Source organism: Schistocerca cancellata, chromosome 3, assembly GCF_023864275.1.
Source record: "Schistocerca cancellata isolate TAMUIC-IGC-003103 chromosome 3, iqSchCanc2.1, whole genome shotgun sequence".
In the NCBI taxonomy this organism is placed as follows: domain Eukaryota; kingdom Metazoa; phylum Arthropoda; class Insecta; order Orthoptera; family Acrididae; genus Schistocerca; species Schistocerca cancellata.
This window is the reverse complement of record NC_064628.1, coordinates 402,728,980-402,748,807: the sequence shown is the minus strand read 5'-3', so window position 1 is coordinate 402,748,807 and position 19,828 is coordinate 402,728,980. Positions and strand designations below refer to the sequence as shown.

At 46.4% G+C, this 19,828-nt stretch overlaps 1 long non-coding RNA gene across 1 annotated transcript in view; it reads left to right on the top strand.

Moving 5' to 3' along the window:
* The window catches only part of LOC126175149 (uncharacterized), a 408,165-nt gene that overhangs the window by 310,828 nt on the left and 77,509 nt on the right, over window positions 1-19,828 (top strand). Inside the window, exon 3 of the long non-coding RNA XR_007535532.1 lies at window positions 7,440-7,543. This is a non-coding gene — a long non-coding RNA (uncharacterized LOC126175149). The remainder of the gene's footprint in view (window positions 1-7,439; window positions 7,544-19,828) is intronic.

Sequence of the window (19,828 nt, the reverse complement as noted above, 5' to 3'; positions counted from 1 at the left end):
TCAGAAGTATATGCTTGAAAAGTAAATATCAGGAAGGCAAAAAGGCACGGCAGTGCTTTTGGTAATTAATAAGTCCGGACTTCCGGCAGCGAGAAATTGAATTTTAATGCAAAATCATTAAAAAAACTCAGCGATCTGATGAGAGATGTAAGTTGGCATTTATGAGAAGAGACACGAGAGTAGGCAAAGTGGTCAGGGGACGAAATGGTGGGCGTCACATGTAGTTAGGCGAAATTGCGAGAAATGGAGCAACAAACTTCTCTGCTGAATTGGAAGAGAGAATAAATTAACGACACGGCGGCGTGACATTAGAGGATATACAGAGGCAACGTAGATGTGTTGGTGGTGGTCCAGAGAAGTTTGTTTTGCCATGTACCCGTGTTTACACAATGGAGAAAGTGATGGAGAGAAGTTATTTGTAATTGGCTCAAATGGCTCTGAGCACTATGGGACTCAACTGCTGAGGTCATTAGTCCCCTAGAACTTAGAACTAGTTAAACCTAACTAACCTAAGGACATCACAAACATCCATGCCCGAGGCAGGATTCGAACCTGCGACCGTAGCGGTCTTGCGGTTCCAGACTGCAGCGCCTTTAACCGCACGGCCACTTCGGCCGGCCTATTTGTAATTCCCCCCTTGTGTTGCGTGATGGCCATAGTAATGTCAGTCCACAGATCCACAGACTAACGTTCGATTCCTAGCACCTTTTCACGGTTAGCGTAAAATGAAGCGGGTACCTTGGCTTTGAATCCATGTTCAACTCAAGTTCCACCCCGTATCTGGTCCGAGAAGTCAGTTCAAGTGTCTGAGGAATGTCCCATTGATTAGGATCTTGCTTGGTAAAGAACTGCCGGTCTTGAAATCAACCTTCAGTTTGATGACAGCATTACTTTCCTTTGCCGCTTCTTCTGCCAAAGCCAACTTCAAGGATGGTTGATTACCTCTATTTCAGGGTCGTCCCTTTCGTGTGGGGACGCAAATGGTCATTATTTGCAGTCTCCTAGCATTAACTAAACATGTCTGATAAATACAATTTCGCAGCTTTTCGCTCCGTAGGCCACACACGTGATTTACCGTCGGAGTGCGAGCAGACGTCTGGTAGTAAACTGCCCGTCCACTGTCAGCGCGATTCGCCACAGCCCGAGGGGACAGCTAAGGCCCGGAAGACACTTGCGCGCTTAAAAGCTGCAGCAGTTAGCAGCACCTCACTCATAACTTGATCTATAATCTGTCCAGCGGTCGTATCGAATACAAACGTGCTGACTTCTGCAGAGTACGAGAGAGTGAAGAACTGAAAAACAGTAGAAAAGGTCAGTGAAAAGTGTGCCGCATTCCAGCGCGCCACGACAGCATACAAGAGATTTCCATCTACATCTAAAACTACACTGTAGCAATCACTGAGTGCGTGGCAAAGGGTGCTTCTTAAGGTAGTGTATGTAAAGTTTTCTTTCCCTTGTGCTCGCGGATGTAGCGTAGGAAGAGTGTCTGCTTCTGCGAACTGCCATGTGTCTGATTGTTTGCGCCATCCCTACAGGACGGGCACTGCACTTAAAAAGGGTTCTCGAAGTTTGCTAAGCGGGCCCTCGCGAAGTGTAGGGCTCCTATCTCAAGAGCGCCCGCCAGTTAAGACGTTGTTGGCCTCTCCTGTCATTCAAGCAAACCGTGACCTTAGCCGCTCTTCATATGTGCCCAGTCCCCCCTCTTAGTCCGACCTGTACCGCTCCTACGTACTTTCATGCAGGATCTCTTATAGACAAACTCCGTTTTTGGAATGAGATTTTCACTCTGCAGCGGATTGTGCGCTGATATGAAACTTCCTGACAGGTTAAAACTGTGTTCCGGACCGAGACTCGAACTTGGGACCTCTGCCTTTCGCGGGCAAGTGCTCTACCATCTGTGGGGACGGGGCGTGAGTCGTGCTTGGGTAGCTCAGTTGGTAGAGCACTTACCCGCGAAAGGCAAAGGTCCCGAGTTCGAGTCTCGGTCCGGCAGTTTTAATCTGCCAGGAAGTTTCAAACTGCGTTTTCCCACACACAACAAAACGTATCCTGCCATTTGCTCTAGTTGCAAACCAGCCCCTGATGTTATTGCGCTGCACACTTCTAAGCACTGCTACTCCCAGTCTCATTGTAAATCATTAATCCTATAGTTTAAGGATATACTTCTACATGTTCTGAACAACATACCTCAATATTACTGTACGTTACGAGTTAGTTTTGGTACCGGACTGATAATTTGTCGAGATTTAACTCTATATCAACGCAATTGTTTGTTGTTGCAACTGATATTATGCGCCTAGTCGTGTTGTATGTAGAGTGGAGAGCTGGGTCCTAGTACACTCGCCTGGGACACGCCTGAAATCGTCTATGTGGACTGCTCTCCATCCAGAACAGGGTGCGTCCCACTAAATTTTCGATGCAGTCACATTCCTGAGGGAAGTACAACCATTTATACATTTTCTTAACACTGCATCGATTTGTACTGAATGAAAGGGTTTGGAAACTGTATAAACATCAGTCAACTTAGTTTCCTCTACCTATAACACTGAGGCCAATATTATGTGTGTCTCGCACGATTGATATTTTCGTAACCGATAGTGATTTCCACAAAGTACTTTTGTTTACGTCTACGTCTGTTGGAACAGCGAGCATCGCGTTGCGCGTTGATTGACTCTAGTCGTAACACCAATACTACACGCTGTAAGCAGTGCCTTTTGTACTAACAGAACACGCATACCTCTGTAAATTCGCCCGCTGCTCTGTACCGCCCGTATCTCGTGGTCGTGCGGTAGCGTTCTTGCTTCCCACGCCCGGGTTCCCGGGTTCGATTCCCGGCGGGGTCAGGGATTTTCTCTGCCTCGTGATGGCTGGGTGTTGTGTGCTGTCCTTAGGTTAGTTAGGTTTAAGTAGTTCTAAGTTCTAGGAGACTTATGACCACAGCAGTTGAGTCCCATAGTGCTCAGAGCCATTTTGCTCTGTACCTGCATCCCTGTCACCCTCACAATAGCTGTAGCGCACAATACCGTAAGCTGCGATGACTGCTGTCTGCGCCGCTCACTGCTGACAAATAAGATAACTCTCGTTCTGTCTGGATTGACCTTCGCCAATCAAACTCTCCCTATGCCTTGATGAAGTCAAGGATTCCTATTCGCTCCTAGTCTAACTATTGGAGTGGTACACCGGTCAGATAACCAGTCCACCGCGATGCCACTCAAAATTCGTTCGCAGGCGTTTAACTATAACTCTGTCCATTCACACCGCACCATAAGTGTGTCGGCCAACATGGTGAACAACGCTTAATTGCAAGGACTCAATATAGAGTCACCCTTTGATTCGCTCTCGACAGAGGTGCTCTCCCAGTGAAGTACTGAGGAGAGACTTGTTCCTCGCTCTTTCAAGTACGTGTATGAGCGAGCACGCTCTCGTTACGTGTTCTCGCTCCAAGAGCGACAACGGAATGGCCCCTCTCCACGCCAGACGTGAAGGGGTATATGGCGTTTGCTGTCTCCCTGTCAAAATCGTGCGGTAGCGTTCTTGCTTCCCACGCCCGGGTTCCCGGGTTCGATTCCCGGCGGGGTCAGGGATTTTCTCTGCCTCGTGATGGCTGGGTGTTGTGTGCTGTCCTTAGGTTAGTTAGGTTTAAGTAGTTCTAAGTTCTAGGAGACTTATGACCACAGCAGTTGAGTCCCATAGTGCTCAGAGCCATTTTGCTCTGTACCTGCATCCCTGTCACCGGGCTCGATTCTGTTGCCGAGCGTCACCTACGAGGCAAACTTGAATGCTGTGCTGGCGCCTGTCACACGTCAGGCCTATGGCGGGTCCTCTGGTCTCTGATGAAGAGGTGGCCGTTCACAGTCAAGTAACGATGTGCGGCTTTGTCTGCCGGTGTGTTCTGATCGGTCAAGACAGGCAGGACTTGGTGTACGGTACGGTGGTCACAGCTGTTAGCGCTATTGTTCAACGTCGAAGCAGTTACGAAGTTAGCGAAAAAAATGTTCGCAAATTAAAATAAAATTGCGACGGTGACAGATAGCAATTATAATGTTTGAGGACGATATGGCCCTTCCGACTGGATGTATGGTAGACAAGATAGCTGCAGTAAGCAATGGGCACAGTATACTTAGCACAGAATATGGTTTACGGGTAAAGACGAAGGTCACGAAGTGTAATAGGACGGTAACTACTTGCTTAACATCAAAACTGTACGTGGAAGTACTGGAACAAGTGAAACAATTGTTTATACGAAGCAACATTACAAAGAATGGTCGAAGAAAAGGAAGTTATCAGAAAAAGACTGCACACACGCACACACACACACACACACACACACACACACACACACACACACACACACACACAGAGAGAGAGAGAGAGAGAGAGAGAGAGAGAGAGAGAGAGGACGCGAGCGTGTGCGCGTGCGCGAAAAAAAAAGAGAATAGCTGAGGAAAGAAGTCTGTGGATAGGCAATTCAAGGAGGGACGGGATAGTCGGACTTGCGTACCGCAACAACTGGCGCTGGTAGGGGCAGTAGTCGGGAAAAAGCAGTGGAGACTGACAGATGCCAGAATATGCGAATAGAGAATGTATAGGGTGGAGTAGTGACGCAGAGGTGAAATATTAGCTCAAGATTGTCTAAGGTGGACAGCGTTTAAGCCAGTCGGAAGAGTGACTAATGAAACACGCGTGATGTGTCATTCAGCAGGTATGCTTTACACAGATGTTAGACAAGTCGCGAGGCATTTTATGCGCACCCGGCTGCCTTCCGCCCCTCCCACGCCGCACCTGCACAGAGCGCTGTAGCCGTGATGTGGTGCCGTGTGTTGAGTCATCTCTCTGACGCCTGGACAAGCGGACACTTGGGGCTGGATGGGACGGGCGGCTTACGTTCTCTGCCGCAAACGGCTTCGCAACGTCATAACCACTCAGGACTTGATATTTCGTGTACCCGGTGGTACTACACTCCCATCTGTACTGTGCGGTGTGTGGCGGGGGGCATTCCGTACCGCTCTTTCTTCCTCCTGTCCTGTTCTGTACACGGAAGGGGCGCAGGAGCAACGACTCCTGCTAAGCATCTGTGTGAGCTCGAATGTCTCTAGGTTTTAACCGCATCGTGTTTTCGTGACACACATGTAGGAGGATTCAGTATATTGATCCAATCTTTAAGCGACGTGCGCTCTCGGAACTTCGACAATAAAACACTCCGTGACGCACGGCGCCTCTCTTGTGGCGCCTGCCTCTGGAGGTTAATCGGCGTCTTCGTGACGCATTCGCGGCTGCTGAACGAACCCGTGACAAAACGCGCTGCTCTTCTTTGGCGCTCTTCTGTTTCTTGTATCCGCCCTATCTGGTGACCAATTACTAATACTACTGTTTCGATCGCACGACAGTTCTGGAAGATAATCCCTCCATGGGAGGATTACACATACTTAGTATTCTCGCAAAGAATGTAACCTAACCATCTGGCGTTCTTACACTTTTATATGGGTCTTCCACGTTACATTACTGCCTACATACAGACGCAGATATTTAATGGACATCACTGTTTCCAGTGACAGTCGTGCAATACTGTTGGAAAACGATAAGGCTGTTTCCGTCTATTTATGTACAATGTGGTAAATTTATGTTGAGGATGAACAACCAATCCCTGTGTAGATCCTCTTTTTGGATTTCACTGAAAGTTGCTGTCGTTGTGACTTGTTTGTATCGGACATCATCATCCACTAATAGCGTGGTGCAGCTTCCGATGTTATCTAGACGAGTTAAAAATCACCATGCACCGTCAAAATCAAATTTCCCTGATGAACAGCCTACTGATCACGAGAACTGAGAGCAACAGAACAAAATAACTGCTATAATACCCTGAAGCGCCAAAGAAACTGGTATAGGCATGCATATTGAAATACAGAGATACATAAACAGGCAGAATACAGCGCTGCAGTCGGCAACGCCTATATGAGACAAAAAGTGTCTGGCACAGTTGTTAGATCGGTCACTGCTGCCACAATGCCAGGTTCTGAAGATTTACGTCAGTTTGAACGTGGTGTTACGGTCGGCGTACGCGCGATGGGACACAGCATCTCCGAGGTAGCGATGAAGTGGGGATTTTCCTGTACGACCATTTCACGAGTGTACCATGAATATCAGGAACCCTGCAAAATATCTAATCTCCAACATCGCTACGGCCGGAAAAAGATACTGCAAGAACGGGACCAAAGACGACTGAAGAGAATCGTTCAACGTGACAGAAGTGTAAACGTTCTGCAAATTGCTGCAGATGTCAACGGCTGGGCCGAAGGCCCACTCGTGTACCCTTGATGGCTGCACGACACAGAGCTTCACGCCTCGCTTGGGCCCGTCAGCACCGGCATTGGTCTGTTGATGACCAGAATCCTGTTGCCTGGTCGGACGACTCTCGTTTCAAAATGTATCGAGCGGATGGAAGTGTACGGGTATGGAGGCAACATCATGAATCCATGGATCCGGCATGTCAACAGGGGAGTGTTCAAGCTGCTGGAGGCTCCGTAATGGTGTGTGGCGTGTGCAATTGTAGTGCTATGGGACCCGTGACAAGCCTAGATAAGACTCTGACAGGTGACACGTACGTGAGCATCCTGTCTGATTAGCTGCATCCATTCATGTCCACTGTGCATCCGAGGGACTTGGGCAGTTCCAGCAGGACAATGCGACACCCCACACGTCCATAATTGCTACAGAGTGGCTCCAGGAACACTCATCTGCGTTTAAGCACTTCCGCTGGCCACAAAACTCCCCAGACATGAACATTATCGAACATATCTGGGACGCCTTGCAACATGCTGTTCAGAAGAGATATCCAACCCCTCGTACTGTTGCGGATTTATGAACAGTCCTGCAGGATTCATGGCGTGAGACATTAGTCACGTCCATGGCACGTCGTGTTGGGGCACTTCTGCGTGCTGGCGTGGGCCCTAGACGATATTAGGCAGGTGTACCAATTTCCTTGGCTCTTCAGTGTGACCACGAAGGTCATATCACTGATGCTGCAACAGCAATAACGGAATGTGTTAGCGGAAAAGGAACAAGGCAAGCGCTAAGAAGGCTTAAGAAATTGTTTAGTATTGTTTAGTACCTTTCCCTGTACTGAGGTGCCAATTTTAACAGATATCTTGTTTATGTTAGTTTTTAAATTTTATATTTATGCAATTGTTATCTTTCTTCTTAAACCATGTCATAAGTACATCAATCACCTCATATGGTCACCAGTGAATGTGTGGAAAAAGACACCTGTCAAACATAGATTGCTGTGTGACGACTGGTCATGTCGCTCGTAAGAGACGGATTGAACTGACGCGATGGTTGGAGGTCTGTACTCGAACTGCAATTTCTAATTTCTGAGCCGTAGCTTTGCACGGACGTGGCGTACCTGTGGCTCGTCTGACGAACTGTTTCCTTTTTCGCAGACCGGCCTGAAGAGTGGCGCGCCACACTGTGGGAGGGTCGCAGCCGCCAGATGGAGCCGAGGTGCAGCGCCTGCCCGGACTGACCCACACAACTGGCTGCCAAGGTAGGCGGCGGCAGCGAGCAGGCTAGCAACTAACTCACCAGCAGCTCTCGCCGGCAGGAACACTGGCGCACTGTCCGTTCTCCTGAGGCAAAGGGCTCACTAACTCGTCAATATCATCATCACAGTCAATTATCCTCACCTGCAGTAGAAAACTCTGGGAAACCTTGCTTCGTTACGACACTACCAATCTACCGATAACCCGATACGTTTCCATTAGTAAAATTTGCCAAGCAAGCCCGCATTCGCATACATTGTATGTCTGTCCCAGCTCTTCATCTGTGGGTAGAAACACGTAACACGGACACCTTCCATCACGAAGAAGCCTCTGAAATTGCTCCACACTTGAATTCTAGGTTTCTTAGTGAACCATATGCAACATGAGCACAGCTTCTTTTTTCCCTGTGGAGACGCCATTTCTCTTAACGCACCACCTCATGATGCACTTACAAAGTTGCCGACATGTATTTTGTGGAGTAACGTCGTCTAGATCGATTAATACTTTTCTGTGTTTATATCGTCGTTTCAGGTACTGCCATCATCAACTTGTAGTTCAAGGATCAATGTCAGTTTCAGTCTTAAAACACACAAGGCTTAAGTGACTAGTCAAAAAAGAAACAAAAACCCTCCCTCTCTCTCTCTCTCTCTCTCTCTCTCTCTCTCTCTGTGTGTGTGTGTGTGTGTGTGTGTGTGTGTGTGTGTGTGTGTGTGTGTGTGTGTGAGAGAGAGAGAGAGAGAGAGAGAGAGAGAGAGAGAGAGAGAGAGAGAGAGAGAGAGAGAGAGAGGAGGGGGGGGGGGGGCGTGAATCTACCTAAAGCAGACTCTGTTCTGCTGCGTTCAGTTTGTGAAACAGTTGCATATCCGCCAGGCGTTAATTAGTACAGGGTTCGGTTCTGGAAGAGGTGGCCACGCATTCTTACTTTTTCCTCACCCCCCTCCCCTTCTCCCCAAATATACGAGGGTTGGAACTTAAATAGTGACGGCTATTTATCCAACCGGACAATAACCCTGGGTTCTGTGTGGGGCGGCGGAGGGGTGAAGTGGACTGCGGCAGTCGTCGTGCGGTTGTGGACCACTGTGGCTGCGGCGGGGACGGAGCCTCTCCGTCGTTTCTAGGTCCCCGGTTAACATACAATACAGTGCAATATAATACACAGTTGCAAAATACTAATACGAATTCTTCACAGACGAATCGAAAAACTGGTAGAAGCCGACCTCAGGGAAGATCAGTTTGGATTCCGCGAGGCAGTACTGACTCTGTGACTTATGTTAGAAGATAGGTTATGGAAAGCCAAACCTAAGTTTCTAGCAATTGTAGACTTAGAGAAAGCTTCTGTGGTGTGTGGGGTTGATCTGTTATTCTGTTATTCTGCGCAACGGATTAATCTGTTATGTACCCTTTACCCTGTGGCTCCTGCAATATGCAAATTCCACCCCCACACTAATACAGAAGTCAGACAGACGCTCCTAACGTTCTAAAGAAAAATGTCTGAAAAACTTTCAGCAATAAATATCTTCTGGAGTCGTCCGCTGTAAGGAAATGACACAAGAATTCACAAAATTTCTTACGTAACTAGTGGGATACTTGGGTACTGGAGTAGTGCTAGTTAGTGTAAGAAAAACATGGAACTAACGAAAGTTATTATTTATTTTGCAAAAATTCTGCGAAATCACAATGGCACTTTTAATTATGAATTGAACAAGTTATATCCTGGTTCTTTTCGGAATGTGAAGTTACCTTTCAAGGATAGGATTCGCTAATGAAATTTCTACACAAAGTTTAATATGGTAGATAACTTGGCAGAATGGCTGAGAGGCACGCCTACTCAACTTGAATAATTATCCTTTAGAATGTTGCTGGGTACGGTCGAGGCTGTCGCATGTGAAATGAAGTGAAGTTTACTGTTGTGGAGGAAATATGGGGCTCACAATAGCTGTAGCGCACAATACCGTAAGCTGCGATGACTGCTGTCTGCGCCGCTCACTGCTGACAAATAAGATAACTCTCGTTCTATCTGGATTGACCTTCGCCAATCAAACTCTCCCTATGCCTTGATGAAGTCAAGGATTCCTATTCGCCCCTAGTCTAACTATTGGCGTGGTACACCGGTCAGATAACCAGTCCACCGCGATGCCACTCAAAATTCACTCGCAGGCGTTTAACTACAACTCTGTCCGTTCACACCGCACCGTAAGTGTGTCGGCCAACACGGTGAACAACGCTTAATTGCAAGGACTCAATATAGAGTCACCCTTTGATTCGCTCTCGACAGAGGTGCTCTCCCAGTGAAGTACTGAGGAGAGACTTGTTCCTCACTCTTTCAAGTACGTGTATGAGCGAGCACGCTCTCGTTACGTGTTCTCGCTCCAAGAGCGACAACGGAATGGCCCCTCTCCACGCCAGACGTGAAGGGGTATGTGGCGTTTGCTGTCTCCCTGTCAAAATCTCTGAAACTGCGTGCTGTGTGTAAAGAATGCGTAGGCTGGCCACTCCCAGACAATGTAGCGGAATTTGCTTTTAAGCCGAACACGGCGTTGTTCCCCACTTTCCACTCGGGCCCACAGTCTGCTATGGGCGGTCACCAGCCGACATGGGCTGGGTCGTCCTCTGAAGGGCCTGGTGTCCCGCTGTGCGGCCTCTCTCCCGAACTAAAAGCCTCTGTGACCGTCGTGTCTGGAATGTATGTGTGCACGTCAGCCTCGAGTATTTCAACCACGGTGCGCTCACTTGTCAATTGCATATCGTTTACATGAATTTATACAACACTGACTTTATCTTATCGAGGTTGGGTTCGAATGAAGCGTCTTCATGTGCGGAACATGATTGTGAGGGCAGAACATGTAAGCAATGAAGGTCAGGAGACCACGATGTCTTACAAGCTTTTGACAATGTTGACTGGCGTACTCCCTTCCAAATTCTCAGGTGAGCAGGGATAAAATACAGGGAGCGAAAGCCTATTTACGGGTAGTTGAACCACCGACCTCCTGAATGGGCCTAGTAAACAAAGATGACACAGCGATCCGTACCTCAGGTGTGTCGCCCTCAGGAACCCGAGCTTTTCTCTAAATGGACCAGAGCAGTGACTGACTGGGACGGCTTCCTCTGTGTGTAATGCGTTTAAAAGTGCTGCCTCTTACTGGTGACGGTAAAGCGAGGTATCCCGTTCCGTATAGACGAGTCGTATCCCGCCCACGGGCAGTCCCGGTACCACGTTGCAGCCGGCGGCGGTGGTGTTGCGTGTGGGGCTCCACGGGTGACGCACGGCCGCAGCACGAGGGCGTGTCCTGTCCGCTGTCAGCAGGGAAAAGCGCTGCACAGTCCTGGCCAGCTCTGCCGGGCGAAAGTCGCCGCGCACACTCATGCTGGTTACCCGCTGCGGAACAGCTCCGTTACTTCACAGCTCCGGTACTGAAATCGCGGTGGTTTCCAGAGGCGCAACCGATTGTCTGAAACAAAGATCGTCCACGAGACAGCAGAGATTTGAGGTCTAGTTGGTGCTCTGCGCCCTTGTGAACTAAATACACTACTGGCCATTAAAATTGCTACACCAAGAAGAAATACAGATGATAAACGGGTATTCATTGGACAAATATAATATACTAGAACTCACATGTGATACCATTTTCACGCAATTTGCGTGCATGGATCCTGAGATATCAGTATCCACAACAACCACCTCTGGCCGTAATAACGGCCTTGATACGCCTGGGCATTCACTCAAAGCTTGGATGGCGTGTACAGGTACAGCTGCCGACGCAGCTTCAACACGATACCACAGTTCATCAAGAGTACTGACTGGCGTATTGTGACGAGCCAGTTGCTCGGCCACCGTTGACCAGGCGTTTCCAATTGGTGAGAGATATGGACAATGTGCTGGCCATGACAGCAGTCGAACATTTTCTGTATCCAGAGAGGCCCGTACAGGACCTGCAACATGCGGTCGTGCATTATCCTGCTGAAACGTAGGGTTTCGCAGGGATCGAATGAAGGGTAGAGCCACGGGTAGTAACACATCTGAAATGTAACGTCCACTGTTCAAAGTGCCGTCAATGCGAACAAGAGGTGACCGAGACTTGTAACCAATGGCACCCCATACCATCACGCCGGGTGATACGCCAGTATGGCGATGACGAATACACGCTGCCAATGTGCATTCACCGCGATGTCGCCAAAAACGGATGCGACCATAATGATGCTGTAAACAGAACCTGGATTCATCCGAAAAAATGACGTTTTGCCATTCGTGCACCCAGGTTCTTCGTTGAGCACACCATCGCAGGCGCTCCTGTCTGTGATGCAGCGTCAAGGGTAACCGCAGCCATGGTCTCCGAGCTGATAGTCCATGCTGCTGCAAACGTCGTCGAACTGTTCGTGCAGATGGTTGTTGTCTTGCAAACGTCCCCATCTGTTGACTCAAAGATCGAGACGTGACTGAACGATCCGTTACAGCCATGTGGATAAGATGCCTGTCATCTCGACTGCTAGTGATAAGAGGCCGTTGGGATCCAGTACGGCGTTCCGTATTACCCTCCTGGAACTACCGATTCCATATTCTGCTAACAGTCATTGGATCTCGACCAACGCAGGCAGCAGTGTCGCGATACGATAAACAGCAATCGCGATAGATTACAATACGACCTTTATCAAAGTCGGAAACGTGGTGGTACGCATTTCTCCTCCTCACACGAGTCGTCACAACAACGTTTTACCAGGCAACGCCGGTCAACTGCTGTTTGTGTATGAGAAATTGGTTGGAAACTTTCCTTATGTCAGCACGTTGTAGGTGTCGCCACCGGCGCCAACCTTGTGTGAATGCTCTGAAAAGCTAATCATTTGCATATCACAGCATCTTCTTCCTGTCTGTTAAATTTCGCGTCTGTAGCACGTCATCTTCGTGGTGCAGCAATTTTAATGTCCAGTAGTGTGTTTACTTAGGCCGGTATTACACCATCGTATTTCTTTGACAAAGGAATACGATAAAATATTCCTCAAATTTCTTTAACAAAGATTTTCGACGAGGTGCTAATAAGAGGTTTTACACTGCAGTCATATTTTTAGCCAAATTTCAAGATGGCGGATAACTTATTATGCGCTGCAGTTGCTAGTACCACAATTGCACCGCGTGTGTGTATGTGGAATAAAATGAACCGTACTTGGTTGATGCCATAGGTATTACGTCGAGATAATAAAAGCATTCAGCAAAATTTGTTAAGAGAGCTGCAAGTGGAGGACGTAAAGTCTCATATATAAATTACTGACGAATGGATGGGAGTGTATTTCAGTATTTACTAAGTAAAGTGGTTTCTCATATTACAAAACAGAATACTCTCTTGAGAAATGGTGTACCTGCAGAAGACAGGCAAACTATGACACTGTGATTTTTTTTATACCGGAGAGAGCCACTTTTGTTTACAACACAGCACTCGAGTATCACATTGCAAATTAACCAAAATGATTCCAGAAACGTGTGAAGCGATTTATAAAGCGCTGAGGAGGAAACCTCTAAAGGTATATAAATGTTTAGTACACTATATGGGCAATAAGGACTATATATAATTTTGAATAATTTAATGAATGGAATTAGTGTTCCAACAACTACAAAATTAATAAAAAGTACAAACAGATGGTCTTTTTAACTTGTGGCATCCAGAGTTCAAAAACAGACAGAGGAGGATGAAAAGCTAGGAGAGAATTTTTTTTATTTTAGTGTGTGACCACATCCTCTATTCCGGCTTCCTGAAAAGCTGCCTGGATGTTTCCAGATGGAGAAGTAGATGGCTGTGGGTGTGATTGTGGACATATGTTGCATGCAGCATATTCCACCTGCCCGTCAACACAATATAACATGCACTGTGCCCTTTCTTCATCCCCCGCCACCCTCCGAACCACCACACTAGTGGAACCAAGTTTATTAAAAAAAAAAAGTCGAAGGAACGCATCAACTTTAAAGCCGAGTTTACAAACACACTGCAGAGACGTCAAACAGCTGTAGCGACGCCAGCGCTCCAAGCGGTTACATCTCACATTGCAGTGAACAGAAGACGAACGACTTTTATGATCAAATGTACGGCGAGGCCCTAGATTTGATCATATTTATTTAACGACAGGCGAGATTTGACGAAGTTCCGTATTACACCATCGACTTTCTCTGACATAAAGAATTGACCTATCAACTTTGGAAAAGAAATATGATAGTGTAATACCTGCCTTACGAAATATTTGAACAGATATGCGACTCGACCGAAGCTGCTGTTCACGGTACAGGCTATACACAAGTGTCGTAACGGGCAGCGCCTGTTGCCCTGTGACGCCTTCACAGGCAATGGCGTTAGTATCGTGTCTCAGACACTTACACACGACCGGTGCTGGTCCTCAACATAAACGGATGTAAAATAATGCTCGTAAACAGACGAAAAGGCGACGGTGATTATGACCTTATCTTCACATCGCCCTGATGCCGACAGTAGCAGTCGGAACGTTGGTAGTTTCAAGGCATGTGATGCGGGCACGCAACCACAAGGACTGTATTGGAATTGGATTCAGCTACGAATGCCTACACGCTCTTAGATCTGGTATCGTTTGAGATTATTTGATCGGCGATGAGCCACAACCTTCAGGGACCAAAGTCTGTCTGTCTAGAGTCACGTAACGTGGAAAAAATAAGAGAAATGTAGAAGTGGGGAAGGTCGGATGCCAGAGTCTGAACAGTCAGGAAGCGAACTTCACACACGGAAGGGGTCGCTCACAGGAACTTTTGTTCGGCTATGGAGTATTACTCAGCGATCTGTGAGTTTTACTACGTTGGGTTAACGGGACGGAGATTAGAATGATTCACAGAAGAGCTGCGCGATTCGTCACGGATGTGTTTGGCCAGCATGAGCGTTCCACAGAGAAGCTCAGAGAACTGCAACAGAGGCGATGTTCTTCCCGGAGACAGCCAGCCTCACTCACAAAATCCGGACAGCTCATGTTCCGAAGTTGGCTTGTTCAGCGAGCGTATACCTGGCGCTGCGACCGGGACCAGACGTACCTAAGCTGCTACGGAAACTCACCGACACACTGTCTCCCAGCACACCATCCGCCCATCCCTAAATGGAAAACGAAAGACGGAAAATAATTCCAGCACAGGTACAGACTACCGGGTGTAGCAGTAGCAGTGGAAATAGTTCTGTTCTCTCCGTGGTTCAACGTATCGCAATTTGACAGGCATACCTGTACCTCCAGCACGATGGGGTTGAATAGGTCAGAGACTTTCATGTGATTACAGTAATTGCTAAAGGAACCGTCTTAAGTTACGTAGCAAGTTCTGTTTACTCGCTGACATCTAGTTCGGGACGGCTCGTGTATAATCGAATCATCCATGTGCGTAAGCGTTGCGTTACAACTGGACGGCCATTACCGGCCACAAAACTCGCAACAGTTTACGTTTTGACTTACGGCGATGTTCATATGCTGGCGCTACATTCTATAGTGCCACAATGACATGTTTTGTGGCCGGTAATTGACGCCTAGTTGTAACGCAAGATTTTTGTACACGGTTGATTCGATTATGGACGATCCGCCCAAATCTAGTCATCAGTGAATAAACAAAACTTCCTACGCAAATTTTCACAATTATTATAGTGTGACTTCTTAAATTTTCCCGGCGGATTTCTTCTTCCAGTAATTTTCGCATTTGCAGCCGGATCCCATCAACATTCTGCCACGATATTTCAGCCCAGAGACGTCTGCGACAACCTTTAAAATCAGCAGTGGTAGAACATTGCATTTGCATGGGACATTCAATGGAATAAAATAACAAAATTTTAGCGCCAGTTTCCAGTTTCTGGGACTCAGTAATTAAAAAATTCGTGGAACTACGTCTTGCCGATAATTTAATGAATAGTGATAACGGCTTTCAGCTGGATAAAAATATGAATCCAATTATTAAAATAATGCGGTCACAACGGAATCGACATGCTCAGTCGAGACTCAGCGATTGGTTTGTTCTTGTTTCACCTCTGAGGGCAGCACACACAACTCGGCTGCCTCGCGCATGTCACCACCTAACGCACGCGCCGTAAACCGCCAGTGCGATTCGCATGCGCGGAATTCGCTAGACAATTGTTCGCAACGCCGTGGCTGCAGTCTCTTAACAACTGGAGAAATTTCGACCGAACGTGGTTGATTTACAAGTTGCAATGTGTCTGCTGAGTCTTTTATTATTTTGTCATTTTAGATAAGTAACCAGGAAAACATTTGGCAGCCAGCTACAGCTATAATCAGTCTACCATATCTAGAGATGCCGCTAATCGCTTCGATGAGGAATAAGATCACGGTAAGGAAAGTAGTGGGACATTGTTTCCTGGAAGAGCGAGAGAGCGAAATCGCGTAACTGCGACGTTTTCCTCACTCGTGCGCACTGTCACGTCTTCTAGTGATACGTGGATGTTGTAGTCCCCCCCCCCCCCCCCCCCCCTCTTACCAACCCACCCCAACCATTTTACTGACGACAGGCTGCAGAGGGATAAATTCAATGCTGTCTCATAACTTACTCCACCAAGCTTGTAGTGCTGTTCAGTCAGCAGTACACGTTCTGAAACTCGTGAATTCCGACAGTATTTATTAATTATACCAAACACTGCACTACATCTACATCCATACTCCGCAAGCCACCTGACGGTGTGTGGCCGAGGGTACCATGAGTACGTCTATCGGTTTTCCCTACTATTCCAGTCTCGTATTGTTGGTTGGTTGGTTGGTTTGGGGAAGGAGACCAGACAGCGTGGTCATCGGTCTCATCAGATAAGGGAAGGATGGGGAAGGAAGTCGGCCGTGCCCTTTCAGAGGAACCATCCCGGCATTTGCCTGGAGTGATTTAGGGAAATCACGGAAAACCTAAATCAGGATGGCCGGACGCGGGATTGAACCGTCGTCCTCCCGAATGCGAGTCCAGTGTCTAACCACCCGTATTGTTCGTGGAAAGAAAGATTGTCGGTATGCCTCTGTGTGGGCTCTAATCTCTCTGATTTTATCCTCACTGTCTCTTCGCAAGATATACGTAGGAGGGAGAAATATACTGCTTGACTCTTTGGTGAAGGTATGTTCTCGAACCTTCAACAAAAGCCCGTACCGAGCTACTGAGCGTCTCTTGCAGAGTCTTCCACTGGAGTTTATCTATCATCTCCGTAACGCTTTCGCGATTAGTAAATGATCCTTTAACGAAGCGCGCTGCTCTCCGTTGGATCTTCTGTCTCTCTTCTATCAACCCTATCTGGTACGGATCCCACACCGGTGAGCAGTATTCAAGTAGTGGGCGAACAAGTGTACTGTAACCTAATTCTTTCAATGAATCTGTCTGGTATCTCCTTTACCGACGATCAACTTTATATGGTCATTCCATTTTAAATCACTCCTAATGCCTACTCCCAGATAATGTATGGAATTAACTGCTTCCAGTTTCTGACCTGTTATGTTGTAGCTAAATGATAAAGGATCTTTCTTTCTATGTATTCGCAGCACATTACACTTGTCTACATTGAGGTTCAATTGCTATTCCCTGCACCATGCGTCAATTCGTTGCAGATCCTCCTGCATTTCAGTACAATTTTCCATTGTTACAACCTCTCGATATACTACAGCATCATCCGCAAAAAGCCTCAGTGAACTTCCGATGTTTTCCACAAGGTCATTTATATATATATTGTGAATAGCAACGATCCTACGACAGTTCCCTGCGGATCACCTGAAATCACTCATACTTCGGAAGACAAATCTCCATTGAGAATGACATGTTACGTTCTGTTATCTAGGAACTCTTCAATCCAATCACACAATAAGTCTGATAGTCCATATGCTCTTACTTTGTTCATTAAACGACTGTGGGGAACTGTTTCAAATCCCTTTCTGAAGTCAAGAAACACGGCATCTACCTGGGAACCCGTATCTATGGCCCTCTGAATCACGTGGACGAATAGCACGAGCTGTGTTTCACACGATCGTCTTTTACGAAACCCATGCTGATTCCTACAAAGTAGATTCCTAGTCTCCAAAAAAAGTCATTATACTCGAACATAATACGTGTTCCTAAATTCTACAACTGATCGACGTTTGAGATATAGGTCTATATTTGCACTACAGTGCGGCATTTGTAGTTATTCTATTCAGTAATGTTATTTAGACTGCCAACTGCTAAAATGCAAACAGAATGTAATAATTATTGTTTTAACTGAATAAAATTTTGTCTTGGACCATGGCTAGTTCGTTCCAGGTACCCTTCACGAACCACAATTAATATCGTTCAGTCAGTACAATCGAATCAAGAAACCGGTAACGTACTCTTTATTTTAATGAAAAACTTCCGGGGTCGCTTTGCAGCGCTTCACTTAGTATTACCCTGAGGCAAACGGAAAGTTGTCAGGTGGACCGCTAGTGGCTGGGGGGCTATGCCGTGCCGTGCCGTGCCGTGCCGTGTGTAGTGCCTGTAGTCACCGGTGGGCGGCGCTGTACTGAAGTGAATAGAGATTCTCGTCGTCATCATGTGTCCAGGTGGACGCGGATCCTCTGTCGCTCGCGATGTGTTTCAGCCATTCGCGGCCACTAGCAAAGTCTTGCATCATCTCTGTGAATGCCTCACCCTAGGAATAGTACATCAAACTCTCACTCTGCCACGAACTATCTATAGCCTTGTGAAATTTTCTGAGTGTGTGTTTTTGCTAATAGCTTTCTTAGCGGTTGCTTAACTCCTTTTTTTCCCTAGTGCTGAAAGGCAGTCCCATTTCCCAAGAAAGTTGTCCTCTGAAAGCGTTCCTCCGTTATTCAGAGTTATGTTTACGTTTTCCGATACCCGAAACCCTGTTGCCCGTTGTTTTCGTCGGACAGCTCTGTCAGACTCCCTCGTCTCTGTAGCGCAGCGACACACCAGCTCCTAGGCCCCGCTATTGCGCCTTCCTCGTCCAGGCGACTGTGGAATCCCCTGGGCGGCCTATTAAAACCTCCACGTTTCCAGTTGTAATACTGGCCCCCAGTCTGAAGATCGACAAATGGGTGTCACCACCTCTTTTCAATGTGGCAGTGTAACTTGTTTTTCAAGTAGTCAGTGTCTCGTTAGTTTTCATGTTCTCCTCTAACTTTTCCTATCTTGCTCTCATGTCTTCAATATCTTGTGCAATCTCTCTTACATACTGCAGTCCCTCCGCCTGCCTCCTACTCTTTTCGCCGTCTACTTCTTCCATTCTAAAGTCGACATTTCCTGGATGCCGCAGCAAATCTGTCCCTACCTGTCCCTTTTTCTCCTAAACGTGTTCCACAGACGTCTTTTCTCACACATTCTTTTTGTACTTGCGTTTCTTAGTTTATACACTTTCACTTAATCCTGAACGTTCTTCGATAGCACCATGTAACGATCTTTCAAACTTTACTACTTAACTTGTGTTTGCCTGTGGTTCTTCGATGTTGTGGATGCTGTGAATAATTTAAAAATTCACGAAAATTTCAAGCTTGACCAATTATTTATTGACTTCAGCTGATCCACAGAACTGACATAAGTGCAAAACAAACTGACGAAACTGAACTGCACTGACTCCTCCAGTAAACCAAAAACTTGACTGGCTGCCTCTCCGTACAGCCCCGCTGCGTCGCTACCGTTGTTAATTTATTTAAAATTGTAACTTACAATTAAAAACAATTTCATCTAAACTAACTGCTGTTACATTTGTACAGGTTATAAAATATGTCAAATTACATGATATTTTTTATCACTTTTGTTTTATGTGTGAATATTAAATCACACTCTAATTTCAACAATTATTTTGATTTTACTTTAATTTCGTAATTAGTAAGTGTATGGATTTTATTACTAACATTTGTTTGAAGTATACACATTGTGCTTCGCCAGATTACATAAATTAAATACGCACATGGTTTCTCAAATACGGGAATTTTGTAAATTTGGGTGGTGTAACAAGAGGTAAATATCTGCATAATTTACAAGCATCATTAATTATAATGAATTACATAAAAATGGATAACGAATGAAATTACATCACTGGAAAAGATTATTTTAATTTGAATCGTAATAAGGTTTTTGTGTTAGATAATTTACAAATTGCAGTTATGTTAATTAGAGGCGTTAGTTATTTATGCTAAAATTTCCACAGGCTCTTAATATTTGTTGCTAAACATTTATTACTTCAATTTCGCGATCTGATATTTAATTTGGCATACGTACATATTTTTTATAATGACAACAGTCTGTTAACAATCACGAGAATGTACGTCATTCCAGAATATTGTATATGTATTTAGAA